At 28.4% G+C, this 21,278-nt stretch overlaps 1 protein-coding gene across 1 annotated transcript in view; it reads right to left on the bottom strand.

The window, feature by feature from the left end:
• LOC119604753 (serine-rich adhesin for platelets) overlaps positions 1-19,667 on the bottom strand; it is a 36,204-nt gene extending 16,537 nt beyond the window's left edge. Inside the window, exon 1 of the mRNA XM_037957566.1 lies at positions 18,953-19,667. The gene's annotated coding sequence lies outside the window, so the exon portion shown is untranslated. The remainder of the gene's footprint in view (positions 1-18,952) is intronic.
• Between the last annotated feature and the right edge of the window lie 1,611 nt (positions 19,668-21,278).

Here is a 21,278-nt window from a genome sequence, read left to right as displayed (position 1 = left end):
AGAAAATAAAACAAAATTTAAATTTACATAAAACAACGCAATCACTCTGATACTCTACCACTTGTATTCCATAACATTCGAATACATTAAACGTTTTTAGGTTGAGCAGTAAGAACAAAAAAAAATAAAATAAAATAAAAAATAAACGAAAATTTGCATTTTTTTCTACTACCATTTTCCTAAAGTATTTCAGCATTTACATTTTCTGATTTGTAGTAAAATGTTATCATGATTTGGGGTGTGGGAGCATTTCCTTTCAACTATAAAAACAACAATAACAAGGTAAAAACAAACAATCAAACAGAAAAAAATCTGACACACAAAAAATGTTGCCAAAAAGCTATAAATAATACAAAGGAAGAAGAAATAAAAACGGAGAAACCTAAAAGGAAAAACAACTTTTTGAGAACAAGTTTTCATTATTTATATTAAAAGTTGGATGCTGTTGTTTTGTAGTGCTTTCTTGTTCGAAAAAAAATATAATGAAAAAAAATTTAATTTAGTTAAAGTGATTTTCTTTTATCGTAACGTTATGTTTAGTTAAACTTTTTATGCTTAATTATGTCCATTTTATATTGTTTCAGTTGATGGTTTGTTTAATAAAGGGTTAAGATTTGAAATCAAATTTAAATATTTTCAAATAAAGATGATTTTTGCAATTATGTAATGTAGATTATTTAAGAACAGTATTGAGATACTTTAACTGATTGTTATTAAGACAAAGTATTTGGTAAAAGTTGAAAAATTTCTGGTTTTGTTGCGTTGTGGGTATATGGAACGTGGGACTATGTCGTTATCAGATTTTATAACTTAATGTAAATTCATATACTTTTTCAAGTTTTGCGGGCAAATCGTTGCTCGACCTTAATTAGAATGTCCTGAGTATAGTGGTAGATTATCAATAATAACGTTTTTATTGAAAACCTGTTCCGGAATTTGTTACGCAGGAGATTTTGTAAAGTTATGAAATGAAGTTATTCTGTGTTTGGCGAACTAACTAACTAACTAACTAACTAACTAACTAACTAACTAACTAACTAACTAACTAACTAACTAACTAACTAACTAACTAACTAACTAACTAACTAACTACTAACTAACTAACTAACTAACTAACTAACTAACTAACTAACTAACTAACTAACTAACTAACTAACTAACTAACTAACTAACTAACTAACTAACTAACTAACTAACTAACTAACTAACTAACTAACTACTAACTAACTAACTAACTACTAACTAACTAACTAACTAACTAACTAACTAACTAACTAACTAACTAACTAACTAACTAACTAACTAACTAACTAACTACTAACTAACTAACTAACTAACTAACTAACTAACTAACTAACTACTAACTAACTAACTAACTAACTACTAACTAACTAACTAACTAACTAACTAACTAACTAACTAACTAACTAACTAACTAACTAACTAACTAACTAACTAACTACTAACTAACTAACTAACTAACTAACTAACTAACTAACTAACTAACTAACTAACTAACTAACTAACTAACTAACTAACTAACTAACTAACTAACTAACTAACTAACTAACTAACTACTAACTAACTAACTAACTAACTAACTAACTAACTAACTAACTAACTAACTAACTAACTAACAACTAACTAACTAACTAACTAACTAACTACTAACTAACTAACTAACTAACTAACTAACTAACTAACTAACTAACTAACTAACTACTAACTAACTAACTAACTAACTAACTACTAACTAACTAACTACTAACTAACTAACTAACTAACTAACTAACTAACTAACTAACTAACTAACTAACTAACTAACTACTAACTAACTACTAACTAACTAACTAACTAACTAACTAACTAACTAACTAACTAACTAACTACTAACTAACTAACTAACTAACTACTAACTAACTAACTAACTAACTAACTAACTAACTAACTAACTAACTAACTAACTAACTACTACTAACTAACTAACTAACTAACTAACTAACTAACTAACTAACTAACTAACTAACTAACTAACTAACTAACTAACTAACTAACTAACTAACTAACTAACTAACTAACTAACTAACTAACTAACTAACTAACTAACTAACTAACTAACTAACTAACTAACTAACTAACTAACTACTAACTAACTAACTAACTAACTAACTAACTAACTAACTAACTAACTAACCTAACTAACTAACTAACTAACTAACTAACTAACTAACTAACTAACTAACTAACTAACTAACTAACTAACTACTAACTAACTAACTAACTAACTAACTAACTAACTAACTAACTAACTAACTAACTAACTACTAACTAACTAACTAACTAACTAACTAACTAACTAACTAACTAACTAACTAACTAACTAACTAACTAACTAACTAACTAACTAACTAACTAACTAACTAACTAACTAACTAACTAACTACTACTACTAACTAACTAACTAACTAACTAACTAACTAACTAACTAACTAACTAACTAACTAACTAACTAACTAACTACTAACTAACTAACTAACTAACTAACTAACTAACTAACTAACTAACTACTAACTAACTAACTAACTAACTAACTAACTAACTGACTAACTAACTAACTAACTAACTAACTAACTAACTAACTAACTAACTTGTTTGTAAAACACTTTAACTATGCCCGTCCCTCCATGTATACATTGTAATTAAACTTCAGAATACAACTCAATGACATTTGGTACATGGACTTCTAAGGGACGAAGTCTATTGAAAATGGTTAGGATCGGTCCATTATTTCACCTAGTCCCCACACAACTGAACCTCCAGTATATAGCTTTTGAGCTCATAATTATGCTAAATATACTAATATCTCCACAAAAGGTAGCACAATTAACTTCTGTAATTACCTTAATGACTATGCCGATTTTTGTAATGATAGTGCCTCAATAGACCCTAGCCCTCATATAAAGACCCCTTTAGAAAATGAGTTAAATATCCAGAATTAGCTTAAAAAAGCTCATGTAGGACAAATACATTTTATATAAACGTCAATCCATTCAAAAATATTTATGACGGTCGGTCCACATTTTCCTCCAGTCCCGATATAAAGGCTTTTTCAGAAAATTCGTTTTTCATAAATTAATTGCTAAAATACCTATATCGGAGGTAAAATTAAACTTAAATGCTTTATTATGAAAAATAAATCACATTGTATTCTCTTAACTGGTGTAGGGTATTACATTATAATTTCTTACTTGTTTTGGATTATGCCAGTCTTGTAGTAAATGAACGATATGTACATATATAAAACTTTTTGGCGTATTAATCTGTATTAGATAAATATTGTTATAAAATGTTATGTCGTTATATTGTTATGTAGATTTTTTGTAACAATACCAACATTATTAATTACCATTAGATTTATTGTTGATAAAGCACTTGGATATATGGCGGCTAATGGCCCTTGAACTTAACGAAATTTGATACAACAAGGATTACTGTTAATTTCAGTGAAAAGAACAATTTCCACAAAAACACAATATAAAACATTTTTGCCTTAAAAAGCTTCCATGAATTTCTTATACATAGCGAAACACATGGGATATAGTAAATTTTGTAAATTATATAAATATTTTTATAAATTAATAAATTATTTTAGCTAAAGTTTATATTTATGAATATTTGAAAATTTTATTAATTAGGCCTTTCTATAGCTATGTTTGTTTTTAATTTTTTGCAAATAAAATAAATTAATTTACACTATTTAATTATTCATAAAATAAACAAATAATAAACTAAAAATTATATAAAAATTTAATAATAATTAATGTAAAAAAAAGTTGAACCATTATTACAGATATAAATTGAAATTCCCATAGATTTAAATTTAATTTTGTGTTAAAGCAATAATTTTTAATAATTAACTATAAAATTTTATATTAACTTTTATAGAAATTAAAATCATGTTAAATTTAAATTTGTTTTTCACCTTTAAAAAAACTAAAGGCTTTTATTGCCACGAAATAAAATTGAAAATTATTTAAAAACCATTCATTAAACGTGTAGACTTTTTGTATATTTAAATATACTGCATACCATTTATATTTTTCCATATAAAAAATATTTTTTGTTGAATTTTTTTTCTGGTCATTTGCCACCACTTTGAAATTTGGTGAAAAGTGTGACATTTTATAAATAAACGAAAAAGTGTAAAATGTACATTAGGGGTATAACCAAATTTACGCACTATCTAACTATGAAATTGTGTTATTAAAGAAAATACTTTTTTCTTGTCTTTAAATTTTCTAAAATCTGTCCAAAAAATATAAAAAACTAAAACTCTTGATTTCAAGCTTTAAAGCGATTTATGAGAGAAGCCGAGAACAAACTTTTAGAGGTCTATTGCGATATGCTATAGTCATTCTAATGATTGCAAAAGTATGAAAAAAATTATAGCCCTAATGTACGTACATATGTACAAACATATAACTAGTATATGTATTTGTACAATGTACATATAAATGTACAAATTCAAGTAAATTTATTCATACTTTTTTGCATGCAATTGTAAAAAAGTTAAAAATTCAACTGAACCGAAACGTTGTTTCCTTTGTGGTTATGTTATTGCGGAAGAGTGTGTTTCTTTTTTATAATAATAATCAATTCGAATGTATTACTTACTACTTATTTAAAACATATGAATATATTTAAATAAAACAAGTAAGAAATTATAGTCGGGCGAGGCCGACCATATAATACCCTACACCTGTTACAAAAAAATGTGATTTAGTTTTCATAATAAAGCATTTAAGTTGAATTGTACCTTGCCTCAGATATACTTAAGCCATTTATTGTTGAATAAAATTGTGGACATTTAAGTCGAATTTTGAAGGGGTCTTTGAATAGGGGCTGTGGTCAAATGAGACCCTATAATTAAAAAATTCATGAAGGTCATCAAGGCTAGTATAGAACTTGGTTTTGCAGCATTTTGTCGAGATACGAGTATATTAAACATAATTATGAACTTAAAAGCCCTATTCGTCCGGTTCAGTTGTATGGGGGCTAGGGGAGATAATGGACCGATGTTTACCATTTCCAACAGGCTTTGTCTCCGGTACCATAGAAAATCGCGTTCCAAATTTCATTGAATTATCTTCAAAATTGCGACCTGTAGTTTGATTAAAATGTTTACAAGCGCTATTCGGGGGTTCAGTTGTATGGGGGCTAGGTGAGATAATGGACCGATGTTAACCATTTTCAATAAACTTCTTCTCTGGTATCATAGAAGATCGTGTGTCAAATTTCATTGAATTATCTTCAAAATTGCGACCTGTAGTTTGATTAATATGTTTACAAGTCCTATTCAGGGGTTTAGTTGTATGGGGGCTAGGTGAAATAATGGACCGATCGTAACCATTTTCAATAGGCTTCGTCCTTGGGCCAATAGAAGATCATTGAATTATCTTCAAAATTACTACAAGGTTTACATGGACAGACGGACAGATGGACGGACATAGCTAAATCGACTCAGAAAATGATTCTAAGCAGATTGGTATACTTTAAGGTGGGTATAGGACCAATATTATTGTGCGTTACAAACATCAGCACAAACCCAATATACCCTCCCCACTAAAGTGGTGTAGGGTATAAATATTATTAAACAAGAATTTAACGAATTATATATATATGTATAAATAACCTTATCTATAGGGAACATTTGTGTAAAATTTTAAACCTCTAGCACTTTCTGTTCGGATTCTATCGTGTTTTCAATAGACAGACAGGCAGACAGGCAGACAGACAGACAGACAGACAGACAGACAGACAGACAGACAGACAGACAGACAGACAGACAGACAGACAGACAGACAGACAGACAGACAGACAGACAGACAGACAGACAGACAGACAGACAGACAGACAGACAGACAGACAGACGGACGGACGGACAGCCGGACGGACATGGCTAGATGGTCTTAGGATTTGACACTCAGAATATATATTCTTTTGTGGGTCTATGACCAATATTTCGATGTGTTGCAAAAGGAATGACAAAACCAATATATCCTCCATCTTTTTTGATGGTGGGTATAAAAATAGTAAAGAAATTAGGACGATATCTCACTCACATTAGCGGTAATTTTGAGGAGGAAAAAAATTGTTTGTAAAGTTTCTGAAAAGCAGGCTTTATTCTTTACTGTTCTCTTTAAACCATAGTGAAATGGTATTTTGTTTTCAACCGATTTATATGAAATTGGCCTCCGGTAGGTTAGTGGTTAGTGTTCTAGTCTGGTAGACCGGAGGTGGTGTGTTCGATTCCCACCTGAGGCACTGGTTAAGAAGAGCACAACAGACCCGATAGAGGTCTAGGTGTATTTCATCGGATTTGATGTATATACATCCTCCTTTCAAACTAACTAACTATATGAAATTTACGAAAATTATATAATAAAGACCTGTATTTATGATGACTTCGAAAAATTTTAAATTAACCCTTGAACGTAAAAATATTTTTTATAATTATATAAAATGTCCGTAATATATGAACAAAATATTCGAGGCGATTTTACGAGAAAATTGTGGTTGTGAGAAGAAAACAAATATAAGTTTCGGTTTCAGCAGCTAAAATTACATTAAAATTACCGTAATGAATTTAAACTTCGTGTGTACCAAGTTTAATCAAAATCGGGAAGAGTAAGGTATGAAGGATCTATAAAGTGCAGATTTGATAAATTCAACTGCAGATTTTGACCAAAGTCTAGTGAGAACTACATAGAATTATCTTGTAGTTTAATAAGAAGAATAACAAACGGACTTTTCTTAATCGACTCAGAAATGATTCTGAGCCGATATATTTCTTAGGGTGGGTGTTAGGCCAGTAGTAATAGATACATACTATTTTAAACTAAACAACTTTATATCTGTTAATAGTTGTAGTAAATTATCATATGTATATTGGGACATGTCTAATTAAACACTTTTACATATTAAATGATATATCACTAGCTTACTACAAGATTGGCACAATTCATAGCCCTCAGTTGAAAGAAACCTAATTTTGGATTATATCAGTCTTGTAGTAAATGAGCGATATGTACAATGTATATATGTAATTAGTTTTAGCTCCATTGTCTTAACTCCAACTTATCTCACTTTTAAAAATAAAATTAAAATCCATTTTTTTACGAAATTTCTTAACATCTAGTTGCAAATAAGAGGTTTATAAAAACAAAACTAAAAAATATAGAAAAAAGTTTATAAGCAAACTTACTCGGATTTTCTATGATTTATTTACCTTTAAAGGTAAATAAGAATATAAAAACCAAGTTTAATCCTTTTTGTATTAAGCAAACTTTTCACAAAACATTCTTCGTAATCTTTTAAAAACAACTTAAACTATAGTATGTAACAGTGAACCTTTACAAAAGAAGCTTATTTATTTTTTCCGACAATGCCCCAAGAAAAATATAGTTGAGACTTTAAGTAAACTTTACTCATTCTTGCTGTTTACTCATATACTTATTCTAATTTTTCTTTGATATGAAAACTGTTTGTTCTAGACAAACAATAATAACAAAGGTTTCATGTACATGTGTACATAAGTATGTCCTTGAAAAATATAAATTCCATATAATTGAATTCCATTTATTTAGAAAGAATTTTTAAACAAATACGCCTACTGCTGCTACCCAAACAAGTTTAATTTGGGCGTGGTGATGTATACTAATAGTGTACATTTACTGCAGTTAAAAACACTTTAAATGAAATACATGATTGGTGTTTGAAAAGAAAAACCTTATTTATTTATCGTGTTAAAGAAAATACATCAATGGAAATTGTTGCCAGATAAAGACAAGTTTTGTGTAACAACAGTAAACGCCCTCAACATCCACCTCCATAGGAAATTCTTAACAAGAGATTTCTATTTGATATGGTGTTTGATTCTGTTCTATAACATTTCTTTGTAAAAAATTTTCTTTTATTTAATTTATTTTTTTTTTTTAACGAAATAAACAACATTTTTTACATACATTTAAAACTTGTTATTTGTTTCTTCTTTTCAAGAAACATCATGCATAACAAAAAATCAATTTTATTTACATTTAATTTAAAAACAAATGTATATGGTACATTAACATACATAGATAAAAATGAAAAATTTTGCATATATTTGCACATTTTGTTTTATTCTTTATATATATTTTTTAAATTTTTTCAATTTTTATATAGCATGTTTATATTTCGAAAAAAAAGAAAGAAAATAAACACAAAGAAATTTATTTTATAAACTTGATTGTTGAATGAAACAAATGATTGTTGAATGGCATATAATTTGTATATTTTCAGGACACAATGTATGTATGAACAAGGACAAACGTGTGTTAGTATAAATTGAAGAAGACTGCAAAACAGTGCACAGTGGGGTTTACGCAGAATTGTATTATCAAATTGACGCCTCCAAACGTACTAAACAATCAGAACTTTTTTAATGATTTTGTATTTTTTAGTTCCAATTTATATTATTTAAATTTTGTTAAAATTAAGTTCGGTTCTACCGATCCGTTCAGAGGTCCATATGTCCATATTATCACGATGAAATTTTGCAGAAATAAGTTTTATATAAACATAATTCACAACAATAAATTTTATAAGGATCTGCTCAATTTCTCCTCTAACCTCCTTAAGTATACCAGTCGGTTCAGAATCAATTTCTAATTTGATTAAGCAGACATTATTTGGAACCTATTTAAGATTCAACATAAATGCTTTATTATTGAAAATTTAAATCACATTTAATATTTGCAATTGGTGCAGGGTATCATATTGTCGGCCACGCCCGGCTATAGTTTCTTACTTGTTTAATTATGGGCTATGAAAAAAGTGTAACATTTTTTAGTGGCACATTAATGTTCTTTTATAGACGTGCTTGAAATCTGTGGATTACAATTATCTATAACTGAATCCAAAACTTTTTCGGCTCGAAATCTTTTCAAAAACATTTTTTTTACCCTCCATCATTATATATAAGTTTTTCATTCTGTGTGTAACATTGAGAAATATTAATTTGAGACCCAACAAGGTATATATTAGGGTGGCCCCGTTTGTATGGAGGAAAAATAAGGTGTCAATGTTTCCAACTAAAATGAAAGTTTAATTGATTTAAGATACCAAATTTGTTATCCTGGAGTCAATATTTGGTGGGCTGCATCAAAGGATAAAAAGGTCTTTTTTGAAGTTTTTATGATTTTTTTTTTTCTCTTTAAAAGGAATGATATGAAATTTTGGTATCATAAGAGAGGTCCTTGAGAGACGCATTCAACGCAATATCAAAAATTTTTGTGTAACAGCAAATATAATCGAAATTTTCTAACACAGAAGATTTAAATATAATTCGTTGAAATCCTTAATAAATCCTCAATTGCCGTTTGTCAAAATCGAATTTTATTTCAATTTATCGAAGCCTATGTACGCTACCAAAACATTGCAAAATAACGTAAACAACAACATACAGCTCACTAAATATTGACGTCAGAACAAAAAATTTGAGAATTAGTATCTAAAAATAAACTGGGAACATCAGCAACTTAAATTTTGGAGCCACTCTAATATAAATATATTCTGGGTCCTTATAAAACTCTGAATCGATTTAGATATGTCCATCAGTCTGTGTTAAACACTCTTCGATAAAACGAAGCTATAAAATTTAACCAGTGGGTGTCCCGATAAGCTAGTTAGTAGTGTGCTAACCTATCAGTTCGGTGGTTGTAGTTTCGATTCCCACTAGAGGTAAATTAGGTTACAATATAATTTGTAATTTTGTTCTAATGGACAAGTAAATAAATTTAATCAAAATCAGCAAAAATATTCTTCATATTTCTTGGTATTGGTTGCTTGGTATTGAAAATTAGCAAAATCGGTTTACATACATCGAGAAAAGTTATGAATCAAAATTTAAACAAGTGAGAGTGTTATATTCGGTTGTGCCGAATCTCATATATCCTATAAACATCAAAGTGATACCCTATAAACATCAGGGTGATATTACTCATCATCAAATTAACTGAAGAGGACCTTATATGAGAGATAGGGTTAATAATTGACGGTTTTTCATAATTTTTTTAGACCAACTTTGGTTCATACAAAACATCTTTACATCGAATATCACTTCCCGATACTTTCCGCATGAGATTCGGTAGGAAGATTTGCGTTCCTATAAATGTTTCTTATAAAAAATTTCATAACTGTTCACGTATTTTTAAGTCAGCAAAGATCGTTAAAGTAATTTTCTTATGAACCGATCCTCAAACATTTCGTTTTAACTCGAAATTCATTGCTTTTCTGTATTCTGTCTTTTTAAGCCAGTAATTTAAGTAATTTTTTAAAGGGCACCTTATATGGGGAGTAGGACCGATCCACATAAAGTTTTATAGAGAGATTTTGGCTTCATTGAAACTTATGTGTGTCGAATTTCATCACTATACTCGTATTTTTAAGCCAGTAATGAGCGTTAAAGTGATATTCTGAAAGGGACCTTATATGGTCAATTATGGACCGATCAACATAAAATTAGTTAGGGAGATTTTGGATAATATGAAACTTATGAGTGGTAAATTTTATCATTATACTCGTATTTTTATGCCAGTAATGAGCGTTAAAGTCATATTCTGAAAGGGACCTTATATGGGGGGTAGGGTCAATTATGGACCGAACAACATAAAATTTGGTAGAAAAGTTTTTTATCACAAGAGATTTACTTATGTCTAATTTCATTGTTATACTAGTATTTTTAAGCCAGTAATGAGCGTTAAACAAATTTTCTGAAGGGGGCCTTATATGGAGGGTAGGGTCAATTATGGACTGATCCTCACAAAATTTGGTAGAGAGATTTTGGATCATATGACACTTATTTGTGTCGAATTTCATCGCTATATTCGTACTTTTGAAACAGATATGCCCATTAAAGCTGTTTTTCGGGGGTCCACTTGTATGGGGGCTATCCGAAAACGTGGACCGATATTGTCCATTTTCAATACCAAACAAACCTTACCTATAGAGAATATTTGTGGAAAATCCTCTATCTTGTTCCATTCGGACTCTATCGTGCTTTCAACAGACAGACAGACAGACAGACAGACAGACATGGCTAGATCGTCTTAGAATTTAATAAGGACCCAGAATATATATACTTTTGTGGGTCTATGACCAATATTTTGGTGTGTTACAAACGGAATGACAAAATCAATATACCCCCCATCTTTTTTAATGGTGGGTATAAAATTTTCGAAAAAAATAAACATTTTGTACACATTCTTATGTAATTTTCAGCTCTCTCGTGTGGCATTTATCGTACTCTCAGCAAACATGACTAATATTTCGATATCTTATAAAAGTGGGTATAAAAAAATTACCTCTCAAAATTTTTCCAGATTTTCGATTTAAAATTGTCTGAGTTTGAGAAAAAGGTCATTTTTGGCAAAATATATTTAAAATATATTTACAAATCCAAGCATATAATTAATGAAAAATTGAAACCATTGACGTACTTGGGGTCAATTGAGGACCAATTTTTTTAAACGCTTAAAATACCATTTTATATAGAAATTTGCAAGATTGAAAAACAAATTTTAACAATGACTTTCTAAGAACAGTAAAAGGATATTTGTGAAAACCTTTGAAACCAATTGGACTGATTTTAATATATTTTTAGTTGCTAAAACCGTATCCGTACATATTTTTACATTCCGTTTTGCTCCACTATGCAATGAAAACAATGAAAATTATTTATTTATATAATACACATATTTATTATTTTCTTTTGTTTAAATATTTATTTACTATGGCTGAATTTTTAACAATAAATATACTATATTCTGTAATAATTTCCTGTATGTATTAATTTAATTAGATATGTAAAATATCTGTAAAATTCATTTGTAAAATACATATACATATGTGCATACATATATGTAAGTAATGTAGCTTTCTGAGTTTTTAATTTATTGTCCATCTAAATCCTATGCGTCACGTACAGTTCGCAATTTTTAAGATAACTCAAATAATTTTTGGTATAAATCCTTATAGATTCTAGAATTTATAACGTTTTGGAATCAAAATTTAATAACAACAAATACAAAGCTAAGTGTTCTGACAAACTTGAATTAAATGTTCAAAGATCAGATTAATTGAGAATCTGGACAACAACTTAAAAGTACAAAACTTACTCAATATTTACCGTAAAAGATCTGTATTGATGTAAGAATTGAATATACTTTATTAAAGAATTTTGTTCAATATTTTCTTAAAATAATATTATTTTCAAAATAATACTAATTTAGAAATTCATGATATATGTGTTGTAAAAGACTGTACAAGAGATTGTGTAAAGGTGGTTATAACATTCCGTATTTTATTATGTCTATTTAAATTTAAATAATTCCTTAAAAATACATGTTTCTACAAAAACATACTAGATCCCTAAAAGGCATATACAACAATTTACTGGAAAAATTTTGTTTTCATTAAATTATTTTCATAAAAAAAAATTTACAATACCTAAAACTATGCAGATTTTTTTTAAGAAGTTATGTTATATTTTTGTAATAGAAAATTTAATGTTTTGATGTGTATGTATATGTATGTAATTGTATTTTCAATTAAAATTTTTGTTAACATTTGCTTTAGGAATTAATAAAAACAATTTACATTTATTAAAAAATAATATCTCTAGGGAAACATTTCTATTGTGTAAACATACATACATATATTAAATTTTTATAAATTTAATAAAAATTACAAAATAAACTAAATTATAAAATTCTGTGTTAAAAAAAAAAAAAAAAAAAATAACGAAAATGCAAAAATCATATATAGTCAACTCTACATTATGGCTATAAAAATCATCAAACCCGGTGCAAAAATTATTCTAATCAAATTTTCACATTACAAACATTAGCACAAACCCATAACACTCCGCTCACTAAAGTAGTGTAGATTATAATATTTCATATGAAATGTTTACGAGTTCTTTGGTCATATTTTTTATGACTACAGAATTCCTTTTAAAAATATTTGGCTAGCAATTCATATGTATGTAATATAATAAATTTTATAACGTATTCTGTCTAGACCACAAATGAGTATGATATTTTTCTATTAAATTTTTTTCCCCACTTTTTTTCACATAATTTATAGACGTGCTTCATAAAAAAACAAAAAAAAATCATCGAAAGACATACATATAAAAATGAGGTTAATATATTTATTTGTACTTTTTTTCTGTTTCATTGCATCACAATTTTTCTTATTATTTACATAGATAGAGAACAAGATAGAAAATTGAAAAAAGAAAAAATTCTTAGAATGTCATTGCATATTTTGATGAATATTTGTTGAAGTACATAAACAATAAGAAGATTAAAATTGGCAGAAAAAAATATTCATCAATCTATCTACCGAAATATAAAAAATGTCTTTCTTTGCAAACCTTGTTTGTTTTATTGAATAAACAAGGAAAAATTTTAATAATGTCAAAATTGATAAGAAGTCATTGTTATTGATCTGTGAAATTAAATAAAATTGCAAAATTGTCTATTTTTCTAAAACAGAAAGACATTTGTAAGAAATAATAAATTGACAGAAAGAATATGTATAATGTGTGCATATTAGAGGTGTCCAAAAATATACATAGATTTTGATCAGATGGATGTTATTTTGAATTGTGTCCCCTTGGGATATTTTCCTATAAACTGTCCTGACCGTACTATAATAAACCCAAAATATTTTGAGTAAAATCATATGCTATAACACGAATATTTTGATAGGGGTAACTCAAGCTCCATATTTTGGGAGTCTGTCTAATATATTTACAAAGTACATACATAATAATATTTTACATAATGAATACAAACAATTACAGAACAAAAATAATTGGTATTGTTTAACAAAAAAATAAAACAAGTAAGAAACTATAGTCGGTCGTGGCCGACCATATGATACCCTACACCAATTGCGAATATTATATGTGATTCATTTTCAATAATAAAACATTTATGTTAAATGTACGGTTGTATGCTGACTAGGAGAAATAAAAGATCTATTTCAACAGCCTTCGTCATTGGATCCAAAGAAGACTATGTGACAAATTTTAACAAATAATATCACACAAGATTTAGACGCTCACAAAGACGGACATAGTGATTCTGAATCGACTGTGGACATTAAAGTCATTTTCTAAAGGAGACTTTGTATAAGGCTAAATCGACAGTGTTATAAATTTCATCATGATACTAATGTTTATAAGTGAATTGTGGACATTCAAGTAATTTTCTGAAGGGGACTTTTTTTACGAAAATCCCTAGAATTATTAAGATTTATATAACACTAAGTTTTGACAATTTTTGTAGATATAGTAGATCATTTAGCATAATTATGAGGACAAAAGCCCTATTTCTCGGGTCCAGTTGTATGGAAGCTAAGTGAAATAATGGACCGATTTCTACCATTTTCAATAGCGTTCGTCCTTAGACCAAGTTTCAAATTTCATCAAATTATCTCAAGAATTGCGACAGACAGACAGACAGACGGACGGACGGACATAACTTAATCGAATCAGGAAGTGATTCTCACCCGATTGGTATGCTTTAAGGTATAAAAGACAAGTAATACATATACATATATCATATAAAATGAAATAAGTTCCCATTTAAAAATAACAAATTATGGAACAAGTCGGTTTTAGTGATATTTCTAAAAAAGTAGTTCGATCATACTTTCGAGTGGGGCTTCGAAGTTTAATACATTTCAGTTTAATCGCTTAATAAAGATTCCCTTAATAGCCGGCCGTGCGCAAGGACTTTCTACTCTATGGTATGTCCAACAACGGCTTCGCTTAAAAGGTATTTCCTAAATAGCCGGCCTACGGCCGGACGGCAGAATTTACCACTCTATAATATGACCACCACCGGCTTCGCTTAGTAAAGATTTCCTAAATAACCGGCCTAAGGCCGAACACTCTTGATACAGGGAGAGTGTATTCTTAGCGAAGCCGGTGTCCAATGTACACCAGAGGATGAAACCCTTGTGCACGGCCAAAGGCCAGCTATCAGACATATATTTTTTTATTTCGTGTGATAAAAGTAATATAATGAAATAACTCTCCAAAAATACTTTTAGGGATTTATTTCATTTTTGAATTTTGAGGAACTATTTCATAATGAAATAACTCCCCATTTTAAATGTGAAATAATTCCCCAAAAAAATGAATTAAATCCCCAAATTTCGTTGTTTTTGCTTTCTGAACAAATTTTTTGGGAGTTATTTAATTTTTGTTTTGAGGAGTTATTTCGTGGGGAGTTATTTCATGACGCCATACCCACCATCAACTCATTGCCATAAATAAATAAACTTTGATATCAGTCATGGACTGGTCCTTTTAAAATTTGGTATAAAAATTTTGGCACTTATAAAGACTGTTTATGTTGAATTATATTTCTGCAGAGTATTTTTTTTTAGCAACAAATGATTATATAATAATTTTTTGAAGGGATCCTTATATGGGGGGTAGGGCCAATTATGGTCGTATGTCCGCCATAATACAGAATTTAATTTTTTAAGAAAAAAAACTGACTTATGCAAAATTTTGACGTATTTGCTTCATAATCAACGAATTTGTGAATGTTTTTACACAATATTCCGGGGGTACATTTATATGGGGGCTATGTGAAATCGTTGACCGATTTTGTCCCTTTTTGATACCAAACATTTCTGATCAATAAAGAATATTTTGGGAAAATTTCATCTCCCTTTCTCTTTTTTTATTGTGGACGCTATGGTGCCGACAACAGACAGACGACCGGACATAGCTAGATCGTCTTAGAATCTTACGAGGTCCAAGAATACCCATCTTTTTTGATGGTAGGTATAAAAAATACAATAAATTGGGTGCTTTTTCCATTAATTTATAAAAAATATTTTCAGGACAGCAATTGATTTTAATAAAATACCTTATTTTATTAAAATTAAATAACTTTGTTGAAGTAAATTGGAAGGCTGGATGATTTTGATGATCTCCATCATAATCAATGGAGATACGAAAGAGTAAATGTTCAGTGTGGTGGTGAATTTTATTTAAAATGATTTATATCAGAAATATTAATACTGCATTTATTTATTGTTGATTATAATGTATTGCATCAAAACATATGTCCACACAAAAAATTGGACTCCTCCGACTAAAATTAGCGATTTCATTGACAAAAAACAAAAGGCCCTATCTACAAAAACATTTAAATATTAAAAGTAAAAACAGTTAAATAGTTTATTTACTATAAATAAATCGCGATGATAGAAACAAACTTTCCAAATTCAATAGTTTTTGCTTCTCCTGTAAAATTTTAAAAATGATAGATAGGGCCGTTTGCGTTTTTGGTGACGATATATATTTCTTAGGTTACTTCTTCAATTATTTATACACAACAATTGTTGCCAATTGGCCTTGGATAAATCCCTCACTTTATGGGCAAATTTTTGGAACAAAATATTTGTCGTAGATACATAAAAGTATACATATATTCCTTGATCTTTATTATACTCGAAGACGAGTCTGTCTGTCTTTCAGTCTGTCTGTCCGTCTGTCTGTCTGTCTGTCTGTCTGTCTGTCTGTCTGTCTGTCTGTCAGTCTGTCAGTCTGTCAGTCTGTCTGTCCCTTTGTCTGTCCATCTGTGTGTCAATAACACGATAGAGTCCGAACACAAAGAGCTAGGGAGCTGAAATTGACACCTATTACTGACATACAAATACGAGTTCAGGTACGAAATTCAACAAAAAAACAAGTTTCGTAGGAAGTAACGTCAAGGATCCGTCCATAAGTTACATATTTGTACAAAAATCAATATAACATATGTTTTGTATTAACCTACATAATACTGCCGATTTCTCTCGCATGCATATACCTGATAAATGTGAAGTTGTTTAGTTTAATTGATGTTAATATAATTAAATATTATTTGTACGTGTGTATATTGGAGAATGAATGAGAAGATTTAACATTTTATTATAAAAGTTCATCTAAAGCATTAATTTCCCAAATTAATTTAATTTAATTTCTTCATAAAATAGATTTAGTAGACAAAAATCGGTAAATTGCACTTTGTAATCTTTTTTTGACAGAAATCAAATCTAGCAACAGTGCTTGGATCCTTCATTTGCAAATTGAATACTTACTATCTTAGTTACGTGTTAGAAATAATTTATTGATATTTTATTAAATAATATTTTGAACAATTTAAAAAATGTTCTTAAGTATTTTAAAATTCCTTATTCATTAATTTTATAGATCACTACTTAATTAATTAAGTTCTTGACTATATAACAATAAAACTATATTATTAAATTAATTGTTATTTTTGCAGCATCAGTTTATTTTACTTTCACTTAATAAAATACATTTTTATAATTTAATAAATTACTTTACACAATTTAAATAAAAAATATTTCTATTCCATTATTTGATTAATTTTATGCCAAATCACTTGAAAATTTTCCATATACAGTGGACGTCCAATAGTACGTATACTCTTTATTACGAATATCCAATAATACGAATGGCAAAATTGTTGCATTGTCTACTCTATAGTACGAATAAAGTCACAATTTTTCTGTTCGATAGTACGAATAACGCATTTTTTATGGGAATTTTGGTTTTATTTACGTATGAATGAAGTTTTTATTATGTTTTTATTTTATTATTTCGGTATCATTCACCTTAAGCTCAGTAATTTTGAAGTTTTTTTGTATTTATTACAAGTGTTTTGTATTTTTAAAAATCCTATACACACAATTTACTGCATGTATATTTACAAATCAACAATTATTTAGTGTTATTAATTTATTTTATTGGAATTTTGATGACCCAAGAGAAGAAATTAAATTGGATGATAACGCCAATGAGGAAAGTATTTTATTAGTTCCCGACAATAACTCTGCTGAGAACAATATTGAAGCCTCAAAAGCGCTGTTATTGAAAAAGCCGTAAGAATCATTTTACAATGTAATAAACATCGATGTTAAATGATGGATTTTTTAATAAGTAAAATGATATTTATATACATATGTATGTATGAACTGTTAATTTTGAAAGTAGTGTGACTCCACATTCCAAACAATGGGTTTAAGGATAACTATTCTAATTTTTAAGAGAAAATTATAAATTAGAGAATTGTGGTATATTCCATTCAAGTTTCTAATAAAATTTTTATGTAATCTGAACATTTTAATACATTTCAGAACACATATGTAAATTGCAAATTGTCTTTGGCACACATCTTTTTAAAAACATTAAAATTTAAAACCTTCTACATATATCTCATTTCAACCATTGGACTCACGATACTTTCAAAATTAACAATTCATATACGTAAATATGTCCCTTTTATGCCTGTTTATGTACCAGAAATTTATTTAAAATAATACACATTTATTATATTTTGTTCCGTTATGTAATTTTTCATGAAAAATAAAACAAAAATAAATAAAATCCAATATTTTATGTGTATTATTTGAATTTAAACATACAAAATGTGTTGTTCAATAATACGAATTTTTCGGTATTACGAAAGGGCCTGACACTATATAATTCGTACTAGTGGACGTCCACTGTATATAATATGATACGTTTTTTATTTTTTTTTTTTTTATATATTTTTTCATTACACACCTTCACTGAAAATGTAGATTCCATTACATTTTCATTTTTTAAAACACTTTTTTTAATTTCCCCGGTTGACAGGTTGCTAAAATGATTTATACATTTTTAATACATTTTTCAAATATCACAGGGATATCAATGGAGCATGAGAAAAAATTTATATATTAAGTATATTTTTTTTGTGTAAATATTTGTGCTGCTGTATGATTTGGATTTTAAAATTGTGATAAAAATTTTATATTATTTTTTATTTACCTCTTAAATTTATTTTTAAGTGGTTTTTAAAGTTGAAGTTTTAATTGCTTTAAATGATAACAAGTTTTCACTTTAGCCTGTATATTGAATAAAATGGCTTAACACTTTTTAATTACTTTATATATATTTTTTTTAACTTAAAACTTTTTAAAACTTTTATTAATTTTTTGAATTATTTTAAATATTTGTTTTGTTTTAATTTATAGTTTATTTGACTTTTTTCTTTTAGAAGTACCTATATTTGTGTGTTAAGCTTTTATTTTAATTTCTAAAATTATTTTTAGAATAAAAATTTTCTTTGTTTAATTGTATGTTTATGATGTTGTTGATTTCACTAACATCTGTTTGATGTCATTAACACTGCAATTAAATATTTGACACTTAACATTTAAATGGCTTCTTGGTTTCTTGTTGTTGCTTGTTTCACTTTTATTATATTATTTTTATTTGTGTGTGTGTGTGGTAATTTAATTTTATCACTTGGCATTGTATCCTTAGTTTTAAGTTTATTTTTAAACTTTTTTAAATCCACATAAAACTTGAGCATAAATCCATACTAGCTTAATGTCATAAGGTTACGTATCCTTCCGTTTTCAACAATTTAAGTATTTACTAAATATTTTAGTTTTCTTTAAGTACAAGAACTTCTTTCTATATCTCTCTTGCTAGTGGATTTGAAATATTTACGCGTTTCATAAGTTTGGCACGTGTTTTCCAAACCATAGCATTAACAAAACTGGCAATACATTTCGTATGGTAAATAAAGCTCGTATGCGCATTTCAAATTTTTCGGAGTTGAAATCATCTTTGACATCATTTGTGTTTTGAGGATGCTGTCAGCTGTTGGCTTTAAGATAAAAATTGTGTTTCATTGCCGTTCGTTTGTGGGAAACGAAAATGTATTTTCTCTTTGGAATACTTCAGGCGCATGTCAACTTTTATCTTACATGGTGTATTGAGTTATATGAATGTATTTTATAGATTTGTAAGAACACGAAGAAAGATTGTACACTTTATGATCTTTTGAAGGTTAAGAGATGATAAGTTTTGTTTAAAATACATATTGATATAAGCGTTAAATAATTGTTGTATGAGCAATTATAGATGAATATAGTTTTAAAGATATCAATTGAAAATAGTTCAAGTTGGACACAATTTGTAATGAACTGTGAAATTGTGATCCAATTATTCACCAAGCCCCAGCGGGAACTTTGGTTACACGGTTTGTCTTTAAGTTGGATACAAAACTAGCCTGAGTATTTTACAACCTGAAAACCGAGGTAAGTGTTCACCCCACCACTGAGCGCAAAGGAATGAACTAACTAGGGCGCAAAAGAGAACATGAAACAACGAACAACGGAAACGAACAGAACAAAACGAGAACGAACTAAACAAGCTAACGTACCGCAACACGAACGAAGAACGAACGAACTAACTAACTAACGAACGAACAACTAACTAACGAAACGAACGAATAACGAACAACCGAACACGAACGAACTAACTAACTAACGAACTAACTAAACTAACGAACGAACGAAACTAACAACTAACTAAAACTAAAAACTAACTAACTAACTAACTAACTACTAACTAACTAACTAACTAACTAACTAACTAACTAACTAACTAACTAACTAACTAACTAACTAACTAACTAACTAACTAACTAATAACTAACTAACTAACTAACTAACTAACTAACTAACTAACTAACTAACTAACTAACTAACTAACTAACTACTAACTAACTAACTAACTAAGTTAAGACTACACCACCACTTTGGTGGTGTAGTCTTATGGTTTGTGGCTCCTACTTAAATTTCAACAGGTCCAAACTTTATCGTAATTGGACCAGCCATTTAGAAGTTGCAGATGTTTCTTACAAATATTTAAAATTATTCATATTTTAATTAACCCTAAGAAGTCAACTTTAAAACATAAAAATTTGTATAGCTTAAAAATATGGAATTATGTAAGTATTTACTGCGACCGCCTGCAAATAGGTAGTTAAGTAGGTAATTTTGTTTCTGAGAAGCCTTAAAATTAAGAACTTATATAATATATTGTGTGTATGTCATTACTAGACTACTTCTACGTATTATAGAAGGTATGTAGTAGTCATTGAGAAACTACATGCCATTACCATTTTTTGAACACTGTAATGTTCAGTTTGTGTAAATTTTGTCATTTTAACCAATTACTTACTAGGTAATGGAAACCTTTTACAAAGGATGTTTACATAAGTTGATAAGTAGTTACTTTTAAACTCCAATTAAGTTTGAATGTTATTCTTATTTACCACCATTGAATGGGTAAAACCTAT

This window comes from Lucilia sericata, unplaced genomic scaffold, assembly GCF_015586225.1.
Source record: "Lucilia sericata isolate MDLA Ls3-8-SP2 unplaced genomic scaffold, ASM1558622v1 Contig000424F_arrow, whole genome shotgun sequence".
Lineage (NCBI taxonomy): Eukaryota > Metazoa > Arthropoda > Insecta > Diptera > Calliphoridae > Lucilia > Lucilia sericata.
The sequence above is the reverse complement of the archived record's forward strand: the minus strand, read 5'-3'. Positions and strand labels throughout refer to the sequence as shown.